Raw genomic sequence first — 15430 nt, forward strand, 5'->3', positions numbered from 1 at the left:
TCATTTAATGACAGTGTAGTCAGAATGAAACCATCACGACTTCCTTTTCTTTCATCCCATCAGTAAGTCAGGAAGTGGAGGTCGGGTGAGGTGGGGGTCGGACACAATCAGAGCAATAGCTGATGAAAGTGACAACATGTTTTGCATTGGCATTTTTTTTTCTTGCTGGCATTTCCAATAGGTGATAAAGAAGGGGAAAGCTACAAACGAGCCAAACAAGGAGAGATTCCAGTGGTCCAGGCTGGGCTTGAGGAGCTGTGCTGGGGTTTTCATGGGAACCCCTTAGATACACAGGAGAGAATGAAGCCAGTCTCCCTTTTCAATGGCTCACTGATTCAGCTCCAAACTCAAGGAGCAGTGAGTCCATCAAATCCAGCACAAGCTCATCCTGTTGAGATGTGGAGAGGAAACAGTTCTAGAATTCCCTATCACAGAAAATGCTTCCTCTTGAATCACACAAGACAAGATGCATGAGGTAGGGGATAAAAAGTTGCATCTAAAAGCCTTGACACATGTCAGGGAGCACTTCCTTTTTCTTTTTCTTTTAATTGAAATTTAGTCAGTTATGTGTCAATTTCTGGTGTCAGCACAATGTCCCAGAGCATGAATATATATATATATATATATATTTGTATTTCCTTAAAATACCGTTTCTGCTTTGGTGTGGTGAGAATGTGGTGAGTGAAGTAAAAATCTAAGAAAGGAACTATACAGGCAAGTTTCAATGGTGAGACTTTATTTATTGAGTCAGTCCATTCAGTGGTCCTGTTTCTTCTCCATCTGCTGTGGCCAGTCCTCCCCCTGTTGGCCACCCTTCCCTGCTGAGCTCCGGGCGGTTAGGAGAGCAGAGGCTGGAAGGGCAGGCAGGTCTGGGTCCGTCTCAGCATGCCTGGGTCAGTAGTGGTCCCTCGAGGATGGCAGCTCCTCTAACACTTCATTCCTCATGGGCTCTGGAAACACTGTTTCTTCCCCTCTTCTGTCCCTTCATGCCTAGCATGGGGACCACTTCCCACTGTGCTTATTTCTGGGTAATTCAACCTCTCTGGCTGTATTCTCTTCACCCTGCCCACTGCTCTGTAAACAGCTGCTGCTTGAAATCCTCATTTCAACCCTTTGAAGTGGGGTCTCTCTGCAGTGGCATTCTGACTGATAAAGCAAGACTAAAAATGCCTCAGCAAGACTGAAAATGCCTCGAATCTGATAGAAACCACGGTGACCTGCAATGCTGAGTTGCAAAAAAGCTAGATGATTGCCATTATGTGGAGGGGAGCAGAAACACTCATTGTTCACAAGAACCCAGGGCAAAGAGGCTATAGAAATTCTAGGCACAATTTCCAAGCCAAAAAGATCTGAAGAAGTGAATCAAGATCAACTGGGATTAAGTCTGTTAACCGTGCACTTTTATAATCACCCGAACCACCTGCTGTTAAATGACGTATTCCAGACAGATTTCAAGAACTGTACAAAACTAAATAATACAAACTCTTTAGAATAGTTTATTGAAATAGAAGTCAAACCCATAATTCAAAGTATAGCTTATGTAATACTGAGATTCTAATATTCTAGATGAAAGAGAAAAGAATTGATTTGTTGCTTGAATATTGGAAAATTCGCCTCATATTAAAAGGCACTGGAACTTGGCATCTGCCCGTTCTTCCTCTGACATGTCACCTCCTGATCACAGGCTGCAAGCTGTAGACTGTGTCCAATACTCTGCAAAAATGTACCGTCAAGTAACTGCTCAAAGGTTTTATGCCCTTAGAAAAGACAAAAATAAAATCTTAGAAAATGTAAAAAGGCTTTCGTAGTTTTGGATTTTTAAATTTGACCCTATTTCTGTAGGTAGTGAGTGGCATTATGAGCTAATGACCACTTTAAATCTTAGGCAAAAGGCAGGGAAATGATAGGGTTACTTAGTTACTAAGCTTTTGTTTACTTGGAATTCAGCGGAATTGAACTGAATTGAGGATGTCGCCAGAAAATTGTCTCCAAGCTCAAGGGCTCAAGCTTTCAGCAAAGTGTCTCTTCCAAGAGGTTGTGATTAATTTTCATAGGACCCATGTAACTTCAGAAAGGGAAGTGTAAACAAACACATGCTTTTGTTGCTATTTATAACATTAGCAGTTGGTAGCTGGATCTGAAGCTGTCCTTTCCAATCCTCGTGAGATCTTTGCCCTAACAGCACTGCCCCCTCGTGGTCTCTTGCTTTGGTGCAGTGTGAGTAAAGGGAAAAAAACCAAGGTTTTCTATATATATACATACTGTATTTATCAGTGTATTGCTGTATGAGTGTGTAAGGTATCTTTTTGTGAGCTGGCTAAACATTTTCTCATACTTATCTGTCCTGATAAAATATTAAAGCAGGCTAAACTTGCATAGTTTTTTCCATAAATGAGTAAAAACAGGAGGAAAAGTTTAGATACCATTAAATGATTTCTGTTTTAATAAGCTGATAGACTAAATAATCTCTGATTTAATAAACAGACAAATTACATAATACTTTTGGGTGCCTCTTACATTAGGTATGTAAAAAATGTCAGTGAAATATGAGTAAACTTAATACCTAATTTTTAAAGTTTCTAACATTTTATAATATGTATTCATTTGATCTCTACTTTGGGAGAAATGGTAAAGTTGGAAGACAGAATGGCGAGGATTTAAAACCTTCACATGTCTAATTTGGTTTTGTGTTCTGTTTTAATCAAGAAAATCATTTTACATTAAGTTCACTCTCACGAGAGGTAGGACTGCTGTTTGGAGATTTAAGGACATGGTGAATTTTAAACAAAGGCTCCAATAGGATAGAGATAATAACTATTTATATATCTGACAAAACAGATTAACAAAGTCTTCAGGTTATGTAAAAATTAATTCCAGGAGGGACACATTGTATGTCAGTGTTTTCCATAGTGCAGTTCACATATCACTGGTAATAGATCACTTTAGGTAATGCAAAGATACGAGTTTTCAGTTGTTATGTACTGATCTGTATGAGCAGCAGTGAAAATATACCTGAGAAATCCAATCTCTTGATTTCATTGATGTGAATATTTAGGACAACTCCTACATGAATTAAAATGCTGAGGCACACATATTTCTGTTAACTCTGACTCCCATTAAAATGGACTGGAAATAGGAACTGTGGGGTTTCTAAAAGCCTGGATTTTGCTGTTTCCATTCTTCTGGTGCCAGGGCACTTGTTCCTCTGTCCAGGGTACTTCCTGTGAGCCATAGTTCCAGCTAGAGCAGGGCTGGCCAAGTAGAAATATAATATTAACTATAAATTTACTTTTTATACATTTATTTTAAAGTATTTAAATATACTTTAAAAATTGAAGTATAGTTGATTTACAGCGTTGTTAGTTTCTGGTGTACAGCACGGTGACTCAGTTATACATATACATTCTTTTTCATGTTCTTTTTCATTATAGGTTATTACAAGATTTGAAAACAGTTCCCTGTGCTACACAGTAGGACCCTGTTGTTTGTTTTATATGTAATAGTTAGCATTTACAAATCCCAAATTCCTAATTTATCCCTCTCCCTTTCCCCTTTGGCAACCACAACTTTTAAATTTTTTAACAAGACATTTTAAAAAGACAAGAAATAGCTGAAATTCACTTTAATGAGATAATTAAAAAATCTAATATATACAAATATTATTTTAGCTTATAGTCGACATTAAATATTATTGAGGTAGTTCACTTTTTTTTGCATACTAAGTTTTGGCCATTTGGTTGTGTTTTACATTTCGGCACATCTTAGTTTGGCCTAGCCACATTTCAAATGCCCAGTAACTGTATGTAGCCAGGATTGAATAGGGATCTCATAAGATTAAGGCTCAGTTTTTGTCAAAAATACCCATAGTAGGTGGTGTGTGTCTCCATCCAGAAGCACATGCCTGATGGCTTTTTGGTGATACCGGCTGTCATTTGACTACCATTGTCTAAATCGAATAATTCATTAAAGGTTGTCAGATGGTGACACTGAAATTTTGAAATTCCTTCTTCATTTATTAGATGAAACATTTCTACAAGAAGCAACATCACATCAACTACTTGGTTACTTGGAGTAGATTGTACAGAGAGAAAGCAAAATAGACGTATGATCTCTCTCTTTATTTGCTGGTTTGTAATGATCTTGGTTTCCTGAACTCAGGGATGATCAGTAGTGCATTATTTTCATGGTACCATCAGGAACTCGGGAACTGTAACATACCCGATGCCTTTCAGCTTATTGCAGTTACTATCTTCATTATTCAAGTCTTCTCATCTGTGGCTGCTGGGAGCCTCTTTAACTTATTATTGGTGTTCTGATATCGTCAAAGCTGCCTTTGATATTCGGGGATCATCTTGTGCATTTCCTGCCACAGGACTGTAATCAGCTATTTCTTCAAGGAGCCCTTGATTCCTTTTAGTGGAAAATGGGATGTGGAGACATGATCTCAGTGCACGGGACTGAGCACTTGTTTCTGTCTTTCCAGAGGACGAAGCTAGGAATCGTTTAGTTTAATAATGTGCATTATAGGATATTTCTTATTCAAACTCAATAGTAGAGGATTTTTTTCCCCCTACAGCATCCTTTTCTCATGTCAAATATTCAGGTTTTCAATGATATGAGTATAATTACTCATTTGCTTTTATTCAGGACACACACACACACGGTTTCGGAATAAGTATTAAGACCACCACCAGGAAAATAATGTAAACATCATTGTAAGCTTCTCTGAAGTGGTTCTTGTCCTTCCAGTAATAATCCACCGAGGACAACAGTCAACTCACTGTTTTTAAAGACACTTGGAGGAGTCCGCCTGGTGGTGGTGTGCCCCCTGCTGGATACTCAGGCTCAGCTGTCTCATTGTGATGTTCAGAGATTGCTTTATTTTAAATTTAATTTTATTTGATCATTATGTAAAGTTTTATGCGACTCTGAAGTCAAATTTACAAAAACAAATCTAGTTTCTATCATCCTCTCTTCCCCTCTGTCCTATTTTCCTTTTGGTAACTATTTCATTTGTAAATGCTGTGATTAATCATTAATGTTAATATTTACTTATATATGTACTCTATATATTCATATATATAATATATACTTTTTACCCCCTTCCTCTTTGTTGGACCAATAGCAACATAATTTTGCAGACTTGTCTCCATCTGAAATAATTATATGTGCATTACTTTAAGTGGAGAAAAGTATACATATATATAACATAACATCAACATATTAACCTGGAGTGCTGGATTTTGCCTTCTTAGCTAACCTGAAAATCCTTTTAAAAAAATAGCTAAATTAAACTCTTTTACACTTAATAATAGGATCTAAATGTTTGACATGTTAAATGATAAACTGAGGTATATTTTTAAAAATTAAGATTTTACTTGAGCAAAAATGGATTCAGACTGGGCAATGCCAAGCTGGAAGCTGCTCACTGACAGCCTGGGTAGAGACTCACAGAGAAAAGGTGGAAGCGAATTACTGATGGGCTGTAGCTTATTTCTATATTTTTAATTATCTTTTTTTGGTGGAGGCACTGGGGATTGAACCCAGGACCTCATGCATGCTAAGCATGCGCTCTACCAGTTCACATGCGTAGGTTTGGGTTTGCTTACATAGGCTGTGGAGGCATTAGGGCATGAGTCTGCTTTTTTTTTCCCCAAGGTGGAATAATTTTTTTTTAATTTAAGTGTAATCAGTTACAGTGTGTCAATTTCTGGCATGTAGAATAATATCCTAGTCATGCATATATATACATGTATTCATTTTCATATTCTTTTTCATTAAAGGTTATTAGAAGATATTGTATATAGTTTCCTGTGCTATACAGAAGGAAACAGAAGGAATTTGTTTTTTTATCTATTTTTATATATAGTGGTTAACATTTGCAAATCTCAAACTCCCAAATTTATCCCTTCCCACCCCCTTTCCCCCGGTAACCATAGGATTGTTTTCTATGCCTGTGAGTCTACTTCTGTTTTGTAGATGAGTTCATTAGTGTCCTTTTTTTTTTTTTTTTTTTTTTAGATTCCACATATGAGTGATGTCATATAGTATCTTTCTTTTTCTGGCTTACTTCAGTTAGAATGACGATCTCCAGGTCCAACCATGTTGCTGCAAATGGCAGTATTTTATTCTTTTTTATGGCTGAATAGTATTCTATTGTACAAATATACCGCAACTTCTTTATCCAGTCATCTGCTGATGGACATTTAGGTTGGTTCCAAGTCTTGGCTATTGTAAAAATAGTGCTGCTGTGAACACTGGGGTGCACGTATCTTTTTGAATTAAGAGTTCTCTTTGGAGAGATACCCAGGAGTGGGATTGCTGGATCATATAGTAAGTCTATTTTCAGTCTTTTGAGGAATCTCCATACTGCTTTCCATAATGGCTGCACCAAACTACATTCCCACCAGCAGTGTAGGAGGGTTCCCTTTTCTCCACAGCCTCTCCATCATTTATCATTTATGGACTTTTGAATGATGGCCATTCTGACTGGTGTGAGGTGATACCTCATTATAGTTTTGACTTGCATTTCTCTGATAATCAGTGATAGCATTTTTTCATGTGCCTATTGGACATTTGTATGTTTTAATAGGAGAACTGCTCATTTAGGTCTTCTGCCCGTTTTTGGATTGAGCTGTTTGTTTTTTTCTTATTAAGTTGTCTGAGCTGCTTATATATTCTGGAAATAAAACCTTTGTCAGTCATATCATTTGCAAATATTTTCTCCTATTCTGTAGGTTGTCCTTTTTTTTTTTTTTTTTGCTTATGGTTCCCTTTGTTGTGCAAAAGCTTGTAAGTTTAATTAAGACCCATTTGTTAATTTTTGCTGTTGTTTCTACTGCCTGGGTAGACTGCCCTAGGAGAACACTGAGATTTATATCAGGGAATGTTTTGTCTGTTTCCTTCTAGGAGATTTATTGTATCTTGTCTTATATGTAAGTCTTTAAGCCATTTTGAGTTTACTTTTGTGTATGGAGTGAGGGAGTATTATAACTTACATGCTGCTGTCTGGTTTTCCCAACACCACTTGCTGAAGAGACTGTCTTTTCTTCATTGTATATTCTTGCCTCCTTTGTCGAAGGTTAATTGACCATAGGTCTATGGGTTTATTTCTGGGCTCTCTATTCTGTTCCATTGATCCATATGTCTGTTTTTATGCCAATATCATGCTGTTTTGATTACCATAGCTCTGTAGTATTGTCTGAAGACTGGGATTGTTATTCCTCCAGCTTCATTCTTTTTATCTATATTGCTTTGGCAATTCTGGGTCTTTTGTGGTTCCATGTAAATTTTAGAACTGTTCTAGTTCTGTGAAAAATGTCCTGGGTAATTTGATAGGGATCATATTAAATCGGTAGACTGCCTTGGGTAGTATGGCCATTTTAATGATATTGATTCTTCCAATCCAAGAGCGTGGGCTATCTTTCCATTTCTTCAAGTCATCTTTAATTTCATTATTCAGTGTTTTGTAGTTTTCCATGTATGAGTCTTTCACCTCTTGGTCAGATTTATTCCAAAGTATTTTATTGTTTTGGAGGCAATTTTAGAAAGCACTGTTTCTTTACTTTCCCTTCCTGCTAGTTTGTTGTTAGTGTAAACAAATGCAGCTGATTTTATCCCTGTCTTTCCTTCCCCAGCAGAAGATGCTCTCACCCTTTAGGTACTGCTCTTGGAATGCATCTTGCTACTCCCACATCCCAGCGCCCTTATGGTACTGCTCCTTCATTTTATCAAGTATCCGTGACTTGCTATTTTAATAAGAGAAAAATAGCAACTATTAGGGACCGGCCAGCACCCTATTTGTCTTCTAGAGTCAGCGCAGGGCTAAACTGTATTTGAAAAGACAGAAAGTGAGTTACTTCAATTTTCTATTACAGAAGGTCTAGGAGGCACTTGAAATCCTAGCATTTTCTTCTTCCTATGGGAATGAGCCTTATTATTTCTTAAGTTTTCATTAACGCTCTCCCTCTGCCCCCTTGAAACCTGCTATTTTAGTCCCACCAGCTAGTATGAAGTGGAGAATGGAAGCTTTGCTGAACGTTTATGGTCACAGCTGTAGGAGTAGTTGTCATAGTACAGTCATCGATATCCTAACCTATCAAAACTCTTGAATTACATGTCCCTGGAAAAATCAGTGCTTCTGGTATATATATATATATATATATATATATATGTGTGTGTGTGTGTATATATACATATGTGTGTGTGTGTTTTACTGAGATATAACTGACATATAGCACTGTATTACTTTCAGTTGTACAACAATGATTTGATATTTTTCTATAATGTGACATGATCAGTGTTTTAATTAACAACCATCATCACAGAGGTAGAAATTTCTGTCTTGTGGTGAGAACTTCTCTGTAGCACCTTTCAGTATGTTTCAGTATTACTAACTGTTACCATGCTGTACATTAGGTCATCAGGGCTACTTATTTTATAACTGGAAGTTTGTACCTTCTGTCAATTTCAACCATTTTGTACAACCCTCGGACTCTGATAACCACCAATCTGTTTCTTTTTATCTACAAGTTCTTTTGGTGGGGGGGGGGGCGGGGGGAATTCCACATGTAGTGAGATCATATGTTATTTGTCTTTCTCTGACTGATTTCACTTAGCAGTAATGCCCTCAAGGTCCATTCATGTTGTCACTAATAGCAAGATTTCTTTGTTTTTATGATTGAATGAAAAATATTGGGGAGGGGTGTATAACATTTTCTTTATTCACCTGTCAGCAGACATGCAGGCTGCTTCCATGTCTTGACTATTTAAATAATACTGCAATGAATATGGGGGTGCGGATTTTTTTTGAGTTAGCTGAGTTAGTTTCTGTTTTCTTCCCATAAATACCCAGAGAATTTCTGGATCATACAGTAATTCTAATTTTTAAAGCAAACTCTACCCTACTTTCCATAGTGATGGCATCAGTTTACGTTTCCACCAACCACGCACAGAGGTTCTCTTTTCTCCACATCCTCACCAGTAACTGACTTCTGGGCTTTCTGATGATAATAGCTATTCTCATACAGGTGAAGTGGTATGTCACTGTGGTTTGGTTTGCATTTCCCTGATTAGTGATGTTGGGCATCTTTTCATGAATCTGTTGGCCCTAAGTGTCTTCTTCAGAACAATACCTATTGAAGTCCTCTGCTCGTTTTGAAATTGGATTGTCTGTTTTTTGGCTGAGTTGTATGGCTTACTAGTGTGTTTTTAGTATTAATCCAGCATCAGGTATATGTGATTTGCAAATATTTTTCCCCATTCCGTTGGTGAACTTGACCTTCTGTTGATGATTTCTGTGCAGAAGTGTTTCAGTTTGATGATGTCCCCCTAGTTTACTTTTGCATTTGTTGCCATTGCTTCGTGTCCAATCCGAAAAATCACTGCCGAGAACGCTGCCAGAAAGCATACTGCCTGTTCTCTTCTAGGAGCTGTATGGTTTCAGGTCTCGTGTTCAAGTCTTTAATCCACTTTGAGTTGAATTTCATCCATTCTTTTGCAGGTGGCTGTCCAGTTTAGTAACACTGTCTACTGAAGTGAAAGTCCTTTCCCCATTGTATATTCTTGGCTCTCTGGTCATAAATTAGCGATATATGTGCAGGTTTATTTCTGGGCTCTATTCTGTTCCACTGATCTGTGTGTCTGTTTGACACTAGTACCACACAGGTTTGATTACTGTGGCTTTTAATATTGAAATCAGGGAGCATAATGCCTCCAGTTTTGTTCTTCTTCCTCAAGGCGGCTTTGCCTCTTCAGGGTCTTTATGATTCCACACAGATTTCAGGATTGTTCTATTTCTGTGAAAAATGCCATTGGAATTTTGATGGGAATGCATGGGCTCTCTGGACTGCTGTGGTTAGTACGAATATTTAACATTAATTCTTCCAATCCATGAGCATGGAATATTTTTCCATTTCTTTGTCTTCAGTTTCTTTCATCAAGTTCTTAGAGTTTTCAGTGTACAGGTCTTGCACTTCCTTGGTTAAATTTATTCTTATGTTATTCTTTTTGATGCAATTGTAAATGACAGTTTCCTTAATTTATTAATGCAAAGAAATGCAACACATTTTTGTACACTGATTTTGTATCCTGCAACTTTACCAAAAATCTTTTAGAACTAATAAACCTTTTAGAACTAATAAACCTTTTAGAACTAATAATATAAAAATAGTATTTTTATATATGTAATATTTATTTTTCTTGCCTAATTGTTCTGGCTAGGACTCCCTAACTATGTCAACTGTAAGTGGTGAGAGTGGGCACCCTTGTCTCTTCCTGATCTTAGAGAAAAAGCATCCAGCTTTTCGCTGTTCATTTATGACACGAGCTGTGGGCTTCATGATGCTGAGGTACCTTCCCTCTGTACCCACTGTGTTGAGTGTTTTTGTAAGTGGGTGTTGAATTTCTGCACTGTTCTGTGAAGAGTGTTTTATTCTCGTGCTGTGATGAGGCAGACAGACCAACACCAGTGACGGGGCAAACATAATGATCACCATTTCTATACAATCACAAGAGCGTTTTATTTAAGTAGCACAGGTGCTCAGTGTGCTGCTCGGGGCGGGGGGGGCGCTATATTTAACTTTTCTCACATTTGAACCAGTGTACAAAAGGGGGAAGTAGGTAATTCAAAGGCAGGTGTAGAACATACTGACGAAGCCTTGGGAGAGGAAGGGAGTGAGATTATCTGCCAGTGCTTTTTCAATTTGACTTACGCTCCAAACTCCTCCTAACCTTGGCCCCTTCCCATGAAGGAGTCGATGCAGACGACCAGCTTACTGCTTTACCATCTGGCTTTAGTCATCCTTTATGAACAGTATTAACCAAACATTAATTGAAATTCATCATTTTTTCCTGTGCTGCAGCTGATGCTGGGACAACCATCATGCCAGCACCAAACGTGGGGCTAGTCATTACATATTCATTCACCAAATTAATAATAAAGTGGTAAGCACATGCATGGTATCCTCATCAAGACTGCAGATAAACAGCAACAGAGCAGAGGCCACACAGACAGTGCCATGCCCCAGGCACGGTAGGGTTCTCCCTTCCCTCCTCTCTCTATTGGAAATGGAAATTTTAGCATAATAATATGTGGAAGTTATGCTCTGAGTGAGATAAATGTTGGGGGAATGTAAATTGGCACAGCCATGATGGAAAACAGTATGGAGGTACCTCAGATAAAAATATAACTCTTCTGTGGTCCAGCAACCCCACGTCTGGGTGTGTACTGGAAGGGAATGAAATCTATCTTGAAGCAGTAATGCTACATGGAAACAATCTAAGGGTCTATGATGGAATATTATTCAGCCGTAATAAGGACACCTTGCTTTTTGCAAAAGACGTAGATGGACCTTGAGGGCATTATGCTACTACATGAAACAAGTCAGATACAGACATTCTGAATGAGCTCGCTTGTAAGTGGAGTCTAAAAAAGCTGAACTCACAGAGAAAGAGGAAGTGAATGATGGGTGTGAGAGGCCAGGAAATGGAAAAATGTTAGTCAAAGCAGCTACAAGATGAAGAACTTCTGGGGATGTAAGGTATAGCAAGGTGGCTAGAGGTAACTATACTGTATACTTGAAAGTTGCCGAAAGAGTAAAATACTAAATGTTCTCACCATGCACACAAGGTAACTGTGAGGTGATGAGCGTGTTAACTCAGCCTGATCATCTGCAGTGTAGATAATCACCATGTGGTACCCCCAGCACCCGCACCGTGCAAGCAGATCTCAGTACAGCTTGGGGGTGGGGCGACAGAGCAACCCCCTCCACCGTCACCCTCCCAGAAACCTGTGGTGAACGAGTCCCCCAAGGCGGGAGTGGGGTGAGCTGGGGTACGGGGGTAGGACGGGGCTGTCAGACAGGCTCGCTAAACACTGAAGATGGAGAGAAGGCGAGAGGACCCGCACCACGTCTAGAACGTGAGTGTTTCGTACGACTGCATGGTTTTGTGTAACGGATTCTAAATGCTGTGTTACCCACCGTTCCTTTAATTTTCTCGCTGAGACAAAAGCTTGTCCTCTCCTGAGCAGACACTACAGTCAACTGTGCGCAAGTCGCAGTGAAACTAGGCACTAGGGGGAAGCCGGGCTAGATGGTATGAAGTCTGGCCATGCCTGCGTTTGGTCCTTTGCATTCAGGAGGGGCGAGGACGTGGAAGGGAGAGAGACAGGGCACAGGAGAAGCAAGAGGTGATGTGGGCAGAAAGACAGTTCAGGAACTTTCTAGATTGTCAAGGGGGTGGTGGTGCATAGTCCAGACAGAAAACAGCCCCAGAAAGCCAGGGCTAAACCCAGTCTAGTTACTTTGTGTCAGAATGTTATGAAAACATGGGCCGCCACATGTCAGGTAAGATGCCTTTGCCAAACCTAGGCATCAGGAAAAATCTTTGTATGTTGTAGCGTTCAGCCTTTCTCCTGAAAGTCTAGTGTCGTCTATTAAAGCAGTTTTCCTTCTTGCGCCAGCTTTTAGGAACAATGGAGCATATATATAAATAAGCAAGTACCATATTTTCCAGGGAAGAAACTCTCCTTTGGTTTCTAATGTTACAACTTCAGGACTGAAGGGTAAAACACAAGTACGACTTATGCACTTAAACTCGTATAGAGCAGGTGTCTTCCTCTTGCCTGCTCTCTCTCTCCAGTGTGACTAAACTTTTTTTTTTTTGCCTACAGACAGATATTTACAGAAGCATCAACACAGAGTAGACTATTAAAAATTTACAACATATAAAACCAATGTAAATTTAGAATGATTTTCAGTTTGTTTTTGACAGAAACAAATCATCAGTGCAAATAACTTCTGCAAACAAGTTTTACTCAATAAGGATGGGGGTGGAGGTGCCTCATTCACTCTTCACTGCGGGGGTGGGGGGTAATGTCTCTTTCTAATGGAGGAGGTGGAGGCTAGTTCTCTGTCTGTGTCTGTCTTTGTGTCTGTCTTTCTAATGGAAGAGCAGGAGGAGGTGCGTTCCCACTCACCTCAGGATGACAACAGGCTGTGAGAGCTGCGGCACTGGGAGCGCCAGCATACACCGCTCAGGGAGGAGATGGAGAAGGCGGAGGTCACCTGGCACCGTCAGGCTCCACAGGAGGGGACACACTGGAACAGCCTAGCACCAAATCTGGTTTCCTGTTTCAACTTATTACGTTCTTTAAAGAACTTATTTGGCATTTTCTACTTAAAAGTACACATGTGGGGACAAGCGTCGGTGTGTGTACACGTCGATGTGAAAGTGTATACTTTGTAAAACTCATGAGTTTCTCTCCCCTTCGGCATTTATCTCCATGCAGCTGATGTGAAGTTTCTGGTCTTAGTACATCTCGCAACTTTTCTAAGCATTTCATACAACCTTAATCTAACCTGGAAGTGCAAAATTACAGGTCAGGCTCTAGGAGATACTCTAATTCCTGGCCCTCGTCATCTCTGAGATGCTATACACAGACGTCATCTCACTCGCTCTGACTCTGGCGGTGGCTCTGCTCCTCAGGAACACACTGATCGCTTGTCTGTGGATTAAGCAGCAGCACCAGAAGGTCTCTCTCCATTTTAGGACTGGGAGGGAAAGTTGTGGTTGAGGCTGGAGCCCCGACCTCGGGTCCTGGTGGCCCCCCAGCTCCCCTGACGAGGCCTGGCCAACAGGAAGCAACCTCGCGGGGCAGGATCCCAGGATCCATGACTTGGATCCAGTGAGTGTCACCCCCGGCCGTGCCAGCACGAGGGCTCTTACTAGGAACGCGCTGCCGTGTTTACTAAGCAGGGAAAGTAACGTGCCCAGCCCCCTCCGTCTCTAAATGCTTGTGCCCAGAAGCGACACCGCCATTACCTCTCAGGGATCATTGGCCACGGCTGCCTAGAAGGGCCAGGGGAGTGCAGACACACCCCATGAGGGAGCACCACCGCCTGCCGCCTTCTGAGAGCTGCCCTGGGGGAGGGGGGACGACTAGTAATCACACCGCCTCCTTTTCCTTGTAGAGTATCACCGAGTCTCATCAGAGGGTGCCCACGGGACACCTTCCAAGGAGCATGGACTTGACCTTGGGCTGTTATGTCCAAGACCCAGATGGCTGATCAACGAGACAACAATCCAGGAGAGAAACAGAAATTGAGAACCAGGCAGGCAGCGCTATCGGGTCGCCAACATACTGGGACAGGCAGAGAGCGTAAGACAGGGGTACCAGGAGACTCAGGGATGAGCATCAGCCAGCCCGCCCACCCACCCGGCACAAACACCTCTTGTCCACTGACCAAGCGCCAAGTACAGTTCTACGTTCTGGGGATTCAGCAGGAAATAAGACTGAAGGCTGAACGACAGTGATTTAAGGACACCTGAGCCTGGAGTGTCTGCACAAGTCGCGTCTGATACCTGTGGGATCTCAGCCAGGTGAGTGTCCTACCAACGTGGAGATGGCTCTTCCAGGCGGTAAAGGATTGACATATGTCACGATTCTCTGACTCCACAGCCCCTTTACTTTTGGACTGCCATTCTCAACAGAACAAATATCAAATTAAATGTTCCCTGAGTATAGATCTCTACTTTCTAAGGCCGACATTTTGCACCCAAGTCCTATGTACTGCTATCATTACAAATTTAAAAAAAAGTATTAATAAAACCATAGATAGAGGACCCTTCTTAGATTTTTCCCATGACCCTCAAGGAATTACTCCAACTGACATTTTACGTTGCTGAGGAAATCTATCAAGTATTTTAAGAAAATGGTTACTTTGATCTGAAACAATTTCTTGCTAGGATACTAAGAGTCTTATCTCTACAACAGCTGAATACACAAGACGAGGGGGTCTAAATCTGCTTCCTCGGGGTGTGAAAACGGCGCCTGCTCTTTCCTGACTTTCAATGTCGACAGCATTGTTGAAATGTGCTGTCAGGTGTGTGTGGTCACACACGTGCTTACCTTTGTAAAAGACAAAGGGGGTCCCAAGTCGATTCCTCTCGACCTCGGCCATCCCTCCACACACACCAGTTAGGTTAAGTTGTCCTTATTTTAAGAAGTGCTAGAAAAAGACTTTGTAAAACCATTTAAAGCCATTCTGGGTCCAAAGCATTAGTAGTCTTTTGAATTAAAGACTCACACAAGTGGTCCTCACTCTTTCACCGTGAGGCTCAGAGCCTCACATGTCATTCTGCACCGAAAGGAAGAAGGATGAGAACGCGCTGCCTCAGGAAAAGCACGAGACCACATTCTTCTTGTCTCGTTTAGACTTGCTTTTTGCACTTTTCAGGGCAGACTACGGAAACCTCAGAATATACTGGGTAATAAATACACAGGGGTTGGGTGTTACTGGAGGATTAAAGATGTCCCAAAGGATAACAGTTACGAGCATAGGATTCCTGAGTCTACAGGGCTCTGGTTCTCAGCAGTCATCTCTGGTTCCGGAGATGAGAAGCAGCATCTGTACTCTGAGCTGGACAG

The 15430-nt window shown here is 40.7% G+C and overlaps 1 protein-coding gene across 3 annotated transcripts in view; it reads right to left on the reverse strand.

Annotated features, from left to right (window-relative positions):
* Positions 1-15430, reverse strand: part of DLGAP1 (DLG associated protein 1) — a 342691-nt gene that overhangs the window by 287950 nt on the left and 39311 nt on the right. The gene's annotated exons all lie outside the window — the stretch shown is intronic.

The sequence above is a fragment of the Camelus dromedarius genome, chromosome 32 (assembly GCF_036321535.1).
Source record: "Camelus dromedarius isolate mCamDro1 chromosome 32, mCamDro1.pat, whole genome shotgun sequence".
Classification (NCBI taxonomy): Eukaryota; Metazoa; Chordata; class Mammalia; order Artiodactyla; family Camelidae; genus Camelus; species Camelus dromedarius.